At 38.2% G+C, this 15305-nt stretch overlaps 1 long non-coding RNA gene across 2 annotated transcripts in view; it reads left to right on the top strand.

Moving 5' to 3' along the window:
- LOC146585725 (uncharacterized) overlaps positions 1-2129 on the top strand; it is a 55516-nt gene extending 53387 nt beyond the window's left edge. For both annotated transcript variants that reach the window (XR_014897947.1, XR_014897948.1), the window contains exon 2: positions 1584-2129. This is a non-coding gene — a long non-coding RNA (uncharacterized LOC146585725). The remainder of the gene's footprint in view (positions 1-1583) is intronic.
- The last annotated feature ends 13176 nt before the right edge of the window (positions 2130-15305 follow it).

The raw sequence follows: 15305 nt of genomic DNA, 5'->3' as shown, positions 1-15305 counted from the left end.
AAAGAGAAAAAACTTAGCAGGATGTTTTCTTTGTGTGCTCAGTGCTGGATTCACAATTATATTTTTTGTGCATGGAAAATACTGTATAAAYAATCTCAGGTATTTTTTTAAGTGCTTCATGCTAAATATGACATTAAAATATAGCAAAAAGGCATAATGCTATACTTCTCCTAAAATAGACAGGAAAAAAAAAAAACTTGTAACACTTCTATTTGCCACTGCATTGTTACAGTTCAGCAGTGAAACAAAAACTATTTAATACCTGGAGTATATACATAATTGCATAGAATGTAACATCATTCCTATGGTTAAATTTTGAACAACTGATTTTATAATTCCTGAGCCATTTACTTAGCACTTGGAAATGTCATTCTCTGGACAAAGTAGACTGTGGTCCACATTAGCTGCACTAAGCAAACACCCATTCAAAGTAAATATTAACAAGACTTCATTTAATGCAGGAGGGAATGTCCGTTTGCATTGTTTTCTTTTCTTTAAAATGCTGAAGTATTACATTTCTGAATGCAGGAAGACATCTATATCCATTAATATACCCACGCTCAAATCAGGCCAAATTTCAAAATTGAGGTATACTGCACCAATTTATCTTACTTCAAAGTCTGGCCCAGGACCCACTGAAATTAATAGAAGTCCTTCCACTGACTTCTAAGTGCACTGAATCATGTAGTTAGTCATCACTACATGATTTTAAAACTACATGTAGATGGGTAGTTTCTTCTTATAAAAACCTGCTCWTATGCTAATCACTAAAGAGGAGTTATCTTTATAAATATGTATTTTTGCTCAGCAGAAAATAGGACTTAGTAAGGTTTTTGTAAGTAATCATTTCCCATGTTCAAAAATAGCTAAAATCAAAAGTTTTTGCACAGATAAAGAAAGACAGGAGATATGTCAGCTTCTTTATGCTTTTCTCTTATTACTTCCATGATAGGTAAGAGAACTGCAATGAAGTTTAAYAGATAAAATGATGAGCTAATTTTAATCTGGGACAGGACAACAGRAAAAAAAAGTAGGTTTCTCTTTTTTCTTATGAAGTTAACAACATGTCACAGTAATATCAAGCCTATGATATCAGCACTGTGATTCAAACAGAACAAAAACTGATCATGGGTTACCACCAAAGCTGAGAGCTATTCCATGCAGTCCAAGTGTCTCTCTCCCCAAGGGATGGCCTACAATATTTCAGACACTTACCCATGCAAATGCCAAAGCAAAAATGAGAGAAGATATTCTCAAAGTCCCAAGGAAGTATGTGATTTTGTTATATAAGAATTAGATACACTGAAGAGTTACTTATAGAAACACCTCCTGGGCTACCTCAGGGATGTTCTGAAGCAAAAGACTTAAGCGCCTACAGAAACATTTAAAAAGAATTATTTTGCATATAGAAATACTTCCTTCATGTGAGGCACAGCAGCTCTGATACATAGGCCCTGGACATATGTGCTTCCCTGGTTTTGGACAAGATATTGAGTAAGGAGTTACAAGGTATGATACTTTAAGAGAGGTTCTCAAAAATATTGCTAACTTAGCTATTAATTTGCATCTTTTTACTTTTACAGTGCTTACTGCTAACACAAAGAGCTTCACAAATGATGCAGTCACACTTTCTGTGCAAGAAGTATGAGAAAAGTGAGAGCAAGACAAAACAAGATTGCCACACACATCCCAGTTTACAGCTCTGGGTCACGCAGCAGTTCACATGACAGGTCATGACAACACGCGTACCCCACACAGTGCAGGCCTGTGATGGACAAATCATGGGAACGCAACACCTGAAGGAGTTAGTTATAGTGCTAGAGAAAGAATAACAAGAAAGGCAATTTGACAAGCACTCTGATGCTCCTTCAGTTGGTAAAGGTCTTTCTATGTGCTTACTTCACAGATACGCATGACAGCACAACATCCCACCTCCTCATCATATGACTCCAAGGACATTCTGTTGCCAGGATGCTGCGGCACTCTCTACCTAATTTTGTTGTTACGTGGGACAGCACTGGCCTGGGAGACCAGAATATTCTTTTTTGTGTGATGTGCAATAACTCAAATTCATATAGACATTTACACACAGAATGCYGCTACTAATAAACTGTTTTTTATATCATAAATTTTTGCCTTCCTCAACGGTATTTTATTCTACAGGCAAACAGGTTAACCAAATATGCATGTTAAAAAATGCTTCCCTAGTTTCTGCCATATGATCTCAATACAAACGCTGTTAATTTCCACATATAATGAAAAGATCCTCTTGTGTATTTATAAAGGCTCTCCTGGATGTTACTTTCTGGTTTATAAATTATTTTCAAAACTGTTTAGCCAATACCTAGTAGTTCATGATACAATCCAATAAGCACGGTGTCATTCTGCAAAGTGGCAGGCAAAGAAAATATCAAAGTCTATATTGAAGCACAAAACATAGACAATATAAATGTGTGTTTATTTCTGAAGTCAGAGAGAGAATCTTTTTTACTAAACATTTATGTAGCATGAAAAGCAAGCATAATCTGGACATGAAAACTATATGGTGCAAATCATTTTATATTGGAGGAAAAATGTGTTAAGGATGCCATTCTCTTTACCGTGAGGACTGCCATACTAGATTTTTAAGGTACCCAGTTTGAAGAGCATGTGGGCCAGAACCACCCACATGTGCTTCTGGAGTGACGAGGAGTAGACATGTAATTTCTAGGTGGGAGGGCTGTTATAGTACAGCATCAGAAGGAAGAAGATGAGAGGAAAGGCGCATACGTTTGGGATTAACGGAATTGTAAATAGATTTTTACAGATGATCTACTCACATGAGGTCTGTTTAGCATTACTGCAAAAAGAACTAGGCAATTCCAAGGTTACAGATCATCTAATCCTAAAGTGAATGTATGAGGTAGGTCAGACAAATTGCACCCTTAAAGTGGCTACTTCTTTCCAGCAGCTGTAATGAAATATTAGGGTGACTAGCTCAGCTGTAGCAGGTAGGTGAGATGAATCCTTTCACCAATACTTGTTAAAGAGGTACAGCTGGATTAGAAGCAGAGGCAAAAAAAAAAAAATCCAGTGCATGAAGGAGGGGATAGCCTGTATAAAACCTTCTAGGAATGGGATCTGATTCAGGACAGGGATGGGATGGATGTGAGACCATTAGGGACAGAACATTTCTYTGTTTCTGGAAGGAGAAAGGAGGCCCATGCTTAGCTGGAGGAATGCAGTGCCGGCAGCTTGAGAGTCTCTTGTAGGTAGAAAGAGTTAACACTGTGCCCAAGGTACACGGGTGGATGGAGTCCCTCTCTCAGGGCATGGCTGTTTCCTGGCACACCAGCAAAATGCAAATGATCCTTCCTCAGCTAGTCTGCCATATAAAAGAAGAAAAAGATGTTTTACAGTCCTGCCTGAGGAGACTTCGCTATCCTCCACGATACTGCTGATAACTGTTCGATTGCTTGGAGTGCTGAAAGTGCTCGTGGTAGATATCATGATATCTAGCAGAGTCCCTTGAAGTAGGAGCTTCTAGAAGATTTTCACTCTTTCAGGGTAACATGAAAGGCTAAGAGGGTGATACTGTAACCCAGGTCTATACTAAGGATTGTCAGCTGTTGGTGTCAGATCCCATGGATGCCTTAAAGTCTACAGATGGGCCACCAGAATCTGTTGCATGGCAAAGCAATTTCACGACCAGGTTACTGAAGACAGGCTTTGATGTTACAGCCAAATAAATTTAACAGTCCACTGCTCCCAAAACCAGAAATCCTTTTCCCCTGCCCCTCTTTCTTCATGCCTTGGAAGGTGGAAAGAGATGCATTGAAGGAACTTTCCTAGCTTTGAGAAAGAAAAGCAATGGCTGAAGGATAAGACACAGGTCCTGCCACTTCACCTGTGCTGGCATTTGTCTGCATAGCAGGGAAACAGGGCAGAGGGCTAACTGGCACAAAAATTATCACCTGAGAACCATTTGGCAAAGGATTGAGTTCCAAACTTCTCAATACCGAAGACAAAATATAGCTTTTTTGCCTTTAATTCACTTTGGAAGAAGCTTAKATAAACAAGAAAATCTGTTTACACAGTGCAATTGTGCACAAATAKATTTATTCAGTAAGATTTATTTCACCTTATTTTACCCTAACACTCATATACAGACAAGTTCCAAGTATCCAGCTGCTTTATTGGGGGGGGAGGAGAACACAATTTAATCTAGGAAATGAGGTGCTTTAGCTTCCATTAAATATTTTACAAATAAAAATGCTTTTACAAACTGGCGGCAGTAGTACAGATTCTGCCATATGAAAGAATGCACCACTAATAAAAAAGTGAAAATAATCTCAGTATACTTCCTTAAAACTGACCTAAATAAAAACTGTCCCAAACCGTACTCCTCTCAATTCCGGCTTTATACAAAATATTTGCTTTGAATCCACATAATTGTTTTCTTTTGTAAAACCCTTATGAAAAATGGAAATTCTAAGTTCWGACCAGATCTCTTATGAAAGGGGAATCATTTCTAAGTGTGATACTGCAYGAAGATCCACAAAGAAGCCTGTATCCTCCATACTCTCTGTGCACATCTGCAGTATTGGACCAAAGCACATGGCAAACACTTGTCTYTCACTACTGCATTACATGTTCTAGAAAGAGTAAATCACAAATAATAGAAAATGCCTCAGCCTCCCTGACATGGGCAATTTCCATTTTTACACTGATTGGTACTCTACTTCCTTTGGAACCTTTTCTTTAAATAGCTGAACACTGAACTTAATTATCTCACGCTGTATTTAATAACCAGAAAATATTACCATATTAAATATACATTCTCTGGGAAGATGCAGTTGTRTTTGAAGGGGAAAATCTAGCTTACAATTACAATACTTAGGCAAAGGAACTACATCTTCCTTATTTTCTTCTTTTCATTTCTTTATAYTTTATTGGTACATTTGCTGTGGGCCAAAGACAGAACCCCAAATCTGACTCTTTCCAAAATATCTGGGAGTTCAGGAATAACAGAGTACTCTGTATGAGAGGCTCTAGGCCCTGGAATTTGATTCCCCTCGTGGTCCACTAGTTCCTGGATTTAGAAACATTCCAGGCATGCTGCATACTCCCTCTTATCTTGCAGGCATTCAAAGAGGATGAGGCCTGAGAGATGGAGGGACTGGAAATACGAAGAACAATCTAGGTGGGGTTTCATAACACGGCTCCCTAGAGTGTCTTTATTTTTGGTGGGAGAATATGTAAATAGCAGCATTCATAGCTGAAAAATCTGATGAACTGAAGTACTGTACTGAAAACTTGAAGGCTTTCGGCAGGCTAAATGCTGAAAGGTACTTAGAGCTGTGGTCATTAGGTACGATGTCTTTTGCTTGTTCCACAACAAAAACAATATGAAGAAACCACRCAGCATAATTGAGTCCCAAATAACCACACTTACTAAATAATACACAAACATGCAAGATATAGCTAGGGGCATACTGCTGCTCTGCCTGGTTTCTGGCAGCTTCTATAAACACAGAGGGTGCTATTAGAAGGTTCACAAGTGATTTAAAGAGACACTAACCTAACCATATACACTAAGAAATCAAAACGGTGCTGCAGAAATCAATAAATAAATAAAAAGAAATGCATACTGTAAAAAGAAAGCATTCTACTATGTTGTCCTTTACCTTTTTATTAGGAAAAGTAAAATGCAATGGTTGAAGGAATTTTGGTCAAAAAGAAGAACAGCATTCCAAAACACCACAAATCATAACTGAAAAAGATTCATACAAATAAAGCTAAAACAATACTGAACGGGTCTGAAAACTGAAGTAGTCTGAGCTATATCTAGTTTCAGGAGCTTGTAAAGTTATTTAAGGCATTGTATTTATGCTRTAATTGTTATCCAAGCAAGAAATGGATAATTATATACAAATCTCCCTCCAARCAAAAATAGAAACAGTAAAAACCTTTAACATAAGGGTAGTAACAACAGTTACAAAGAAAGACATATCAACATTATAGCTCCTTTACATCACTCAGGCAGAACAGGAGGATGTTAAAGCAGGCATAAATACAGATACGATTCRGCTCAGTTTAAAGAAGCTCCAGTGTAACTGAGAATTGCATTTACAGAATTAAGTTCCCTCTTATTTTACCACGTTCTGTACAGACATTAAATCTAATCCCTTTGGCGTTCACATACCATAATTCTAAGAGATTTTAAAAATACCTGTGATAGACATTACTCTTAAGTGTTCCTTTATATTGCATGATGATACAATATATATCCCCAAATACACTAAGATAGAACACTACTGTATGTGCATTTATATACATGTATGCATGTGTGTGTACACATATACACACAGATACGCACACATATTTGTATATCTGCATGGCTTATCATAGACAACAGTGCAGTTCAGTCTTGACTGCATCACATTAYATCTTGGTAGGTAATGTTTTGGGATTATGTAATTCAATGCCCTATCAGGGTATAAAAGTGAAAGACAACGAAAGAAAACAACTAAATGTGAAATTTCCTACCTCATGAATTATTAAAATTAGACTCTCAACAATACATCAGCACAATCATTATATAGCACTCTCACTATAGAGTTCCCCATACAGTAGAGAGGCAGGGCTGTGGGAAAACTCCTCACTAATTGAGAGTCAAGGAAGTTTCTGCATTTAAAGCCAAATATATGAGAAAAGTGAGCACAACCTACCTACAAGAAAACATTTCACAGGCAGCGAAAAAATGGACGCAATCATCTAATGCAGAAGATAAATGACAGAATCTCATGTTCTTTTCCATATTTCCTGACCACACTAAGGAACTGGCCTATGTTTGAAGGATCCAGAAGAAAGATGATAAAAATTTGTTTTAAGTAAGTAGCAAACTGATACTGTTTCATGGAATCTTTACTGATATATGACATTATGTTAAATATATTTTAAATGCATTCTCAACTGCAGATGAAAGATGCTAAACAGTGTAAGACACAAAAATGTAGCACAGTGGGTCGCATATGCTTTATTTATAATGCARACTTTTTGAGGGGAACTTTCGCACAGCCTCGAATTGACAGAAAGTTATAACCTTGATAAAAGTTGTTTGCTGGGAACTGACTGGAACTAGGACGGAAGATTCCTTAGAAAACAGAATTGTCTGGGTGTGGTTTATCAGCATCTCTCACAGAGGTTGTATATAGTGTAAATGCAGAAGTTATATTTGGAAGATATCCAGACATCACATTACAGACTTCTCTCCAAAGGGCAAATAGCCAGTAAGGCCCCAACTTCTACCACTTGGCAGCAAAGTGAAGATATTTAACATACACAGTTTTTTCCAGCTGTGATTTATGAGAGTGTTTGTAAATTATTATAAGCATTTGCTATGAAAGAAGCAACAAACCTACCATTCTGGCAGCCCGATCTTCAGTTACACTAAAGCTATTTTATGCTGCTCTGGCACTGACAGGGAGGTTAAYGAGAGCAAAGAATATCTGAGAATGCCTGTTCCTAGTCATTCACAGCTAGCGTAAACRGATCTATTTTGAAACCCTGATACAGGGGATTTGCATACAACTGTTCTGTGCTTCTGGAGGAAAGCACAGTGCAAGGCAGAAGTTCTCTTCTTCATTTTACCTGCCTTTGTCACGTGCATCTATGCTTTAATTTGTTAACTCCCTGAGGCGGGGGCATATTGTAAAGTGTTTGCCCAACTTGCAGATGCAACACAATCATCTCTAAAGAACTCAGACAGCTCTCTCCTCTCCCTTCAACTTTTTCTCTAGATTCTCCAGTGGTGCAAAATCAAGAAGCAGTCTTGGCTAAAAAGCCAAACAATTCAGTGTCTTCCTCTCACAGATTTAAGTAATGATTTTGAGGCTATAAAATTCGCATCATGTTTCTCACTGTCATTTCTGTGAGTGTGATTCTCCTTGCAGTCAAGCCAATGGGAAATCCAGTATCAGCATCAACGGGGCAGAACTAGTACAGGAGTCACAAATATCTTTCATSTAACAAAGTAGTCTGTGCTGTTTTTTCCATTACTGGAGTGGGCAGTGCAATTATTAGGGCAGTTTGTGGGAATCACAAGAATTCGTATATCTTTCTGTTCTCCATTCTAAAATGGAGAGAGCAGAATTTCCAGTGGAAATGTTTGACCATTTAAATAAACACAACAAGCACGGAGCAGTTAAACTTTGGGGCTGAGTATAAACATACTCGTTTAGTTCAAGATGTTTTAAGGATGAAAAAGGGGGCCCCCGCCTCTGCCTCTCCCTCCCTTGAAAAGGACTGTGACTAATGTGAAAAATGTTTTTGAATCAGAGCAGGAAAAAGTGTGCCCTCTGTTTTTGGAATATTTCCTTGATATTTTTGATGAAGTGAAAGCTTTCCTTAGAGAAAACAGATTGCTGTGATTTCCCCTATAATGTATGCCTGACGGGAACAGGGAGAAAAAGGCTTCCCTTTTCAACAGTAAATTTGAGGGAAAAAGAATATAAAATTCAAAGAGAAAAATAGTACTAGCTGTGCAGGTGTGTGTTTGTTAATCACAGTTTACTGGCAAGTCTCAGAATCCAGAATATGGTATCAAATTAGGTTGAAGGGTAATTCAGTATCCATATAATACAAAGGTTAAGCTGAAGCTGTGTTCTTCAACCACATTCTGAAATGCTTCCATTCAAATTGGACACCAAAGCCATTGGTTTTCTCCAGTAAACATAATATAATGTGTAAAATAACACAGAAAACACTTTAGAGAGCTGTGACAGAGAGCATGAACACTCATCTCATCATCCAAGCTAGATGAAAGACAGTATTGCTGGGAAATAAAGAGAAACACAATACCAAAACCATCCTCTCCCTTAATCTGAGGGATCATTATGCAATGTAAAATACTACTGATTGTTTCAAAAGCAATAGTGATAAAATTATATCGTCTAATTTGAAATAAAAACTAGCTATAGGAGGAAAAATTTTTCTTCAGATGCCACCATCAATTCACCTCACTTCCACTAGAATCACTGGGTATGATTTCATAGCATATTCACTAAATATGTAATACAAGACATCTACTGTGACCATCTGCACTACCTCCTGTTTAATCCTGGCCACAAGGTTTCTTTGAATCAGTCTCTTTTATAGAATCTCTCTTTCCCCAGAAAAGAGTCCTACTGAGGTATGTAAACCTGAGCTATCCTTTTATAAAACATTGCATGCACATATTAGGCCACRAATAAGACTCTTCTCCAGATGCATATCATAAATATTTACTGAACACTTCAACCRTTCCCGGACCAATCCTGTTATTAGAATAGAATATAATCAAAACTCATAGTTATTATCTTTAACTCTGCTGGCTATAAGCTCTTCCGTACTTTTTTTGCCACTTTCCTACAATTCCTACCCTCTGATTTACAATATGAATTATGTTTAGTTTTCTGTTTCTTTATATTTTTTATTTTTGAAATAGCTCCTTTAATTTTTTCTCTAAATGGGATTTTTTAGTTTGTGTCATCTGTTTTTTCAGTTCTTGAATTTTTGGCTTCTGGGGCATCTAGTAAAATGTTCTTTAAAAGTTTCCAACAGTCATTCACACTTTTTCTTTTCTATTTCACAAGTTATTTAGCTTCTAAGAATTTACAGCATTTTTAATGGAAAGTGGGAGATACAAAGCAGAGATTTAGGAAAGATACGTATTATCCAATGCAGTTTTTGATAAAAAGACACTGTTTTTAAAACAAAATAGATGCTGTACACAAAGGAAATCAGAGGAAGTAGGGCTTATTGTGGGTAAAGAACTGGTAGATGACAACAGTTAATGTTAAAAAATAAAAGCAAAAAAAGTTYCTAGGGAGACTGGTTAATCTTAAGAATCTGTCTTTTTTAATCTTTATTAATGAGCCTGACAACAAAGAATGTGCAAATGACAAAAGCTGGAAAATTTACTCTTTCAAAGGATAGCATAACATTACATAGAAAGAAAAAAGTAATATAGTTTGGTCATTCATGAACAGGGATGAAGGACTAAAAACTGGAAGAGACGCAGAGGTGCAGAGTGTGCTACTAGGATGATCAGCAAGTATCATCCTTCGCTTTGCTTACAAGCAAAATCTAAAAGTGCCCAGTAAAAACAAGCAACTCTACATGTAATTACACTGGGGCAGAGGAGGGAATGCCAAGGATAAAAAAAGAATTCTGAAGGACCTGAACAGGCTGGTGAAAGGAGCAGAGAAGAACCTCGTGAAATTCAACAAGGGCAAATGCGAAGTCGTGCACCTTGGGACAAACAACCCCCCCACCAGTACAGGCTGGGGGCCAACCAGCTGGAGAGCACCTTAGCAGAAAAGCACATAGGGGTGCTTGTGTACAAAAAGTTGAACATGGGCCAGCAATGTGCCCTCACAGCGAAGAAGGCCAACACCAACCCRCGCTGCATTAGGCAGAGCATCGCCAGCAGGTCAAGGGAGGTGATCCTTCCCCTCTACTTAGCCCTGGTGAGACACATCTGGAGCCCTGTATGCAGTTCTGGGCTCTCCGGTACACGAGAGACATGCACATGCTGCAGCAAGTCCAGCAAAGGGCCACAAAGATAGTTAAGGGCTTGGAGCATCTCTCATGAGGAGAGACTGAAAAAGCTGGAACTGTTTAGCCTGGAGAAGAAAAGGCTCAGGGAGATCTAACCAGTGTGTRCAAATGCCTGATGAGGAGAAGCAAAGAAGACAGAGCTAGACTCTTCTCATTGGTATCCAGTGACAGGACAAGAGGCACTGGGCACAAATTGCAACATAGGCAATTCCACTTAGACATAAGAAAAAGCTTTTGTACTATGAGGGTGATCAAACACTGGAAGAGGTTGCCCAGAGAGCTTGTGGAGTCTCCAGCCTTGGAGACAATTAAACTGGACCCAGCCCTGGGCAGCCTGCTCTAGTTGTCCCTGCTTTGCACAGGAGAGTTGGAACAAACCATCTGCAGAGGTTCCTGCCAACTTCAACCGTTCTGATTTTGTGATTCTTTGAAGCTACAAGGCAATGCTGGCGTAAGAAAAAATATTTATTATTATTTAGATCAGAAATGTACACGTTACTAACCTTCAGAATAAAGAAATTCTGCACAAACCCTCCAACAAAAAAATAATTTAGAAATTGAATCTGATCAGTTTATGAAAGGGTTTAGAAGACCGAGTTGCCTACAATAGCTAGTAATCAGCCTRACTCCCTCAGAAGACACCTTTCAGTCTTAATTCCCAAAAGTAGGGTTTTTAGACCATCAAGTAAGTAATGACATATTTTAGGCATCCTGATCTACCATAGCCAATTTGGATTAAGAGGTTGCTTCCCCTAAAGATCTGCCAGTGCATACACTGTGTATGTAATTGTTCCCTAATCCAGTTCTGTTAAAATGACTGAAGTTTTTCTTAAACGCATCTTAAACACAGTTTATCTTGAATATATTTTAGCAGATGTTTTTAAACCAGTTAATTTTGACAGAACTGTGTTACAGAACAATCACAAACCCAGGTCCAGATGGCCAGTGGCCCCTGACAAAAAACCTTAGCAAGCAGCACTGGGGACCAGTTTCTTAACTTGGATCAGCTATGGGCAGAAYAGCTCATCTGACCATGCACAAAATCACAGGTGTGGATCTTAATTTCTTTCTAGAAACTAAAGTGAGTCTAATTCAGACTAAACAGATATGCAGTCAAGGGCGCATCAAGCTTTGTCAGAGGCCTAAGCAGGCCTCTCCTGTGGAGGTTTAGATGCCTGTGGCTTAAGCTCCGTGCTGGTTTCAGGCAGTTATATGGCCTTGAATCAGAGAGATGTGTGCAAAGAGTGGTGTGAAAGAAAGCTGTGGGAAGCAAGGTCCTTTGCTCCAGAGCTGCTTTTAACCTCAGACTCTTACCAGTGTGTCTGTGTCTGAGCTCTCTGGTCCTGACTCTGACSCTGACCTGCTCACCAAACCTCCTGGCTTGACCTTGCCTCGCAGTGCAGCCTGCCCTTGGCTCCCTGCAAGCACGATCATAGGCCTTTGGATGGTATGGAATATATTCCGATGTCAATTCTGTGAGTAGCGCTCTTGATCATGCATGTAGGAGGGACTATTTCCACATTTAAAATATATATCTGATCTCTTCTATAAAGGCTTTCCACTATTGAGAGGAAAGAAAGTCTGATGAGAGTTCAAAACTACTGCTGTTGTATGCCTCTGAATGAAGAAACTGTTAGGGAAGAAGCACCGCATTTTCTTGCAGGGACAAAACATCCTGACACCAATTTTCAAGTTTGTGTAAGACTAGCTACCAAGCTGCTCCTCAAATAAATCAGATATACATTACAGTATTTGGTGACAGTCTAAGTTACACAGTTTTAGTTGGCTGGTTTTGCCAATCGATGCCTGTTCTAAGCGTATACTCCATATGTTTGAAATTTAGGAATGGACATTGGCAAGGATAGGCAAGCTGACTGTTACCCAGATTAATATGAATGTCATTAACRTCTCAATTCCAAAAGCATACATTTATTTGTTTTGCAAAACTGACTAATGCTGTTATGATAAAGGTATATTTAGGTCAGTAAGATATCACAGTTGTGAGGCCATTTCTAAGAACATTATTTCCTATTATTTGAGTCCGAAGGAAATAAGTACAAGTTCCATAGTAGTGAATCACTTTTTTTTCCTCATTGTCTTTTGAACATGCACTATCATTTAAACACATGGTCCTGAGGCTGAGGGCTTTCAGATCACGGAAGTGTCAAGATTGGGTGATGTTTAGATATTCCAGTCTTGATAACATTCCTTTATATTTGATCATTCTGCTTTCCTAAGAATGAATTAAAGAGTTTTTTTTTTTTCATTTTACCTATTTTAACTCTAGTACACAAACTAGACAACACATCAGAATTTCCTGTTTTGTTACAGACAAGACTTCCCCRCCAAGCAGAAGGCAGGGATGTACACGCAATGCTACAGACTGCTAGCATTCCATTCTGTAGGACTAAGAATTCAAATAAGGTACAAACTTCCACTTCTATTGACATTTTCCTTACATGTAAGACAGAGCAGGGTGCAGCAGGGCAAACCAACAATGCTGGCTGTCCTTCTGATCTCAGTGACTCATATATACGCTACTTTCATAACTTAAATTAATACTGGAATGGGGACTCATTATTGGCACTGAAGATTTATATAGCCTTTCATCAGCAGGGAGCTAACAATTTATAAAATGTTTATGAATACATATAAGCAAAAAGACATTGCCATGTTCAGAAGTAAAATGCTAGCCATCTGACACACAGGAAAACTGCACCAGAGCGTATAGGTCTGGCTGCCTAAGAACAAATTACGATATGGGTCCTTTGTTATAAGAACAGTCCTGACTCAATAAGTATATAGAAATGGACTTCACTTTTACTCTGGATCCCCTGGCATCCTTGTTGTACTCTCTGTAAGGGAAATGAAAATCACTGTAGCTGGGAAAAGGAAATTTTGTTCAGGAGAAAGTGGTTACTTGAACTAGAATTTAGCAAGGACACTAGAACATCTGTGAGAGCACCAAGAGATGTTTCTTGATTATGTTATGAACTCTTCAGAGCACTGAAACACTTCATAGTACAATTATTATCACTGCAAGTATAAAGACCTCAGTTTTACACCATATGCAGAATACAGTGATTCAAGTAGACAGGTTCATGCAGGCACCATCCCGTGACAGCTGTTCAGTTCCAGTAAGAGACAACGTAACTCCTAGCAAAGCAGAATCACTATTTCCTATTGCTCTTGGAAAAAAAAACACAAATAATAACTATGCTCAGCTTTATTTTATGAAATGTAATGGAGTAGATAGAAGTGTGGCTGTGGTTCTCTAGTTCTTCTCAAAGTGTATGTAGTACATACAGAGCAGGCTACATTTCTTAGCRTGTACATCAATCAGTTAAGTTCTAAAAAGCACTTCATTTAAGACTTGGAGGTCATTCAGTCTCCTCATCTTTGGCTTCTTTACTGAGGCAGCCATGAAATGCACTTGCTCATACACAGCTTTCTGAGACAACTAGTCACCCTCTAGGTATACCAACTTCTAGTTAGCTTTGTAATAGAAAATGAGGTCAGATCACAAATAGAAAAAGTAGTATTTGAACCACATCCACCTCCTYGAATATGAGAAGTTTGTGTTCAGAGCCATTACCAGCATACGGCCTTATAATAGGCACAAAATTAATATTGAATTCAAGTTCCTATAAAATCAAGAAAAATGGATCTGAATCCTAAAAATTAAACTAATAGTCATACTGCACTGCTTCTTTTATCCAACAACTTCAAAATATGTTAAGAAAGTAAATAAATATGATCRCCTACAAATGCATAAGAACATGGAGCTGATTCATCCAAAGATATGTTGGTAGGTCTGGGTTCCTTGCACTTCAGTTTGGCATTGAACTGAGGAGTTAAATTAGGAACATTATCCGCGATCCTTAGTGCCCTCTACGGTCCGCGAGAGGAAACAGGCAGCTCCAGAGGGTGATTCACGTCCTGGAGGGCCTGAGTCATTGCTCAGAGGTACCGATCTTYTTCCACTGACTTTCTCCACTGTTCCCAGCGGAACAGACTTCTGTGGAGATGCCTAAGATTTTTAAAATGAGTCCTTGCCCAGTGTCACAACTGGTATAGGAGCTCAAGATTCTCAGTTTGTTACTTGGACTGCTAGACTGCACTGCCTCTTTGAAAAGCTCTGTCAATTTATAAAGCAGAATTGATACTGAATTTTTTCTCTCCTTCCCTTCAAAATAACCCCAATAAATCCATAAGCCAGCTAATCTTCATTTCAGTCATGGCTATATCAGAATGCAGTARTGATTTAGGAGAAGAAAAGATCTATATTTATAATACAGCTTCCATTTATACCTTTGATAATTACTTTTTTCTTTKTGAGCTGCAACAGACACCCAAAATAGGGACAAATGAAGGATGGAGTAAGGCTTGACACACATCAGTTCCTCAATTATATCAATCATTTTAAGGGTAATAAAAACAATGTTGTTACATAAATGAGTCCCCCTAGAACATGGAAGCACTTGATCATTCTTTAATCTAGTGCTAGATATACATTTTTTTTGTTTTATCACTTTTTAAAATACAAAAATTTGTAGCATGTTGCTTGGCCTGTGTGTCATGCGTTGTCCCAACATATTCTCTATTCTAAAAAGTATGTAGTATCAGAACAATTTATAAAGATGTTTGGAAGTGAATAAAGTACAGCAGCAGTATTATTAATGATTTTGACTACTTTCTTCTTGAATACTCAGGCCTAGTTTCAT

The sequence above is a fragment of the Rhea americana genome, unplaced genomic scaffold (genome assembly GCF_003343005.1).
Source record: "Rhea americana isolate MKP2758 unplaced genomic scaffold, rheAme1 scaffold_77, whole genome shotgun sequence".
In the NCBI taxonomy this organism is placed as follows: Eukaryota; Metazoa; Chordata; class Aves; order Rheiformes; family Rheidae; genus Rhea; species Rhea americana.
The sequence above is the reverse complement of the archived record's forward strand: the minus strand, read 5'-3'. Positions and strand labels throughout refer to the sequence as shown.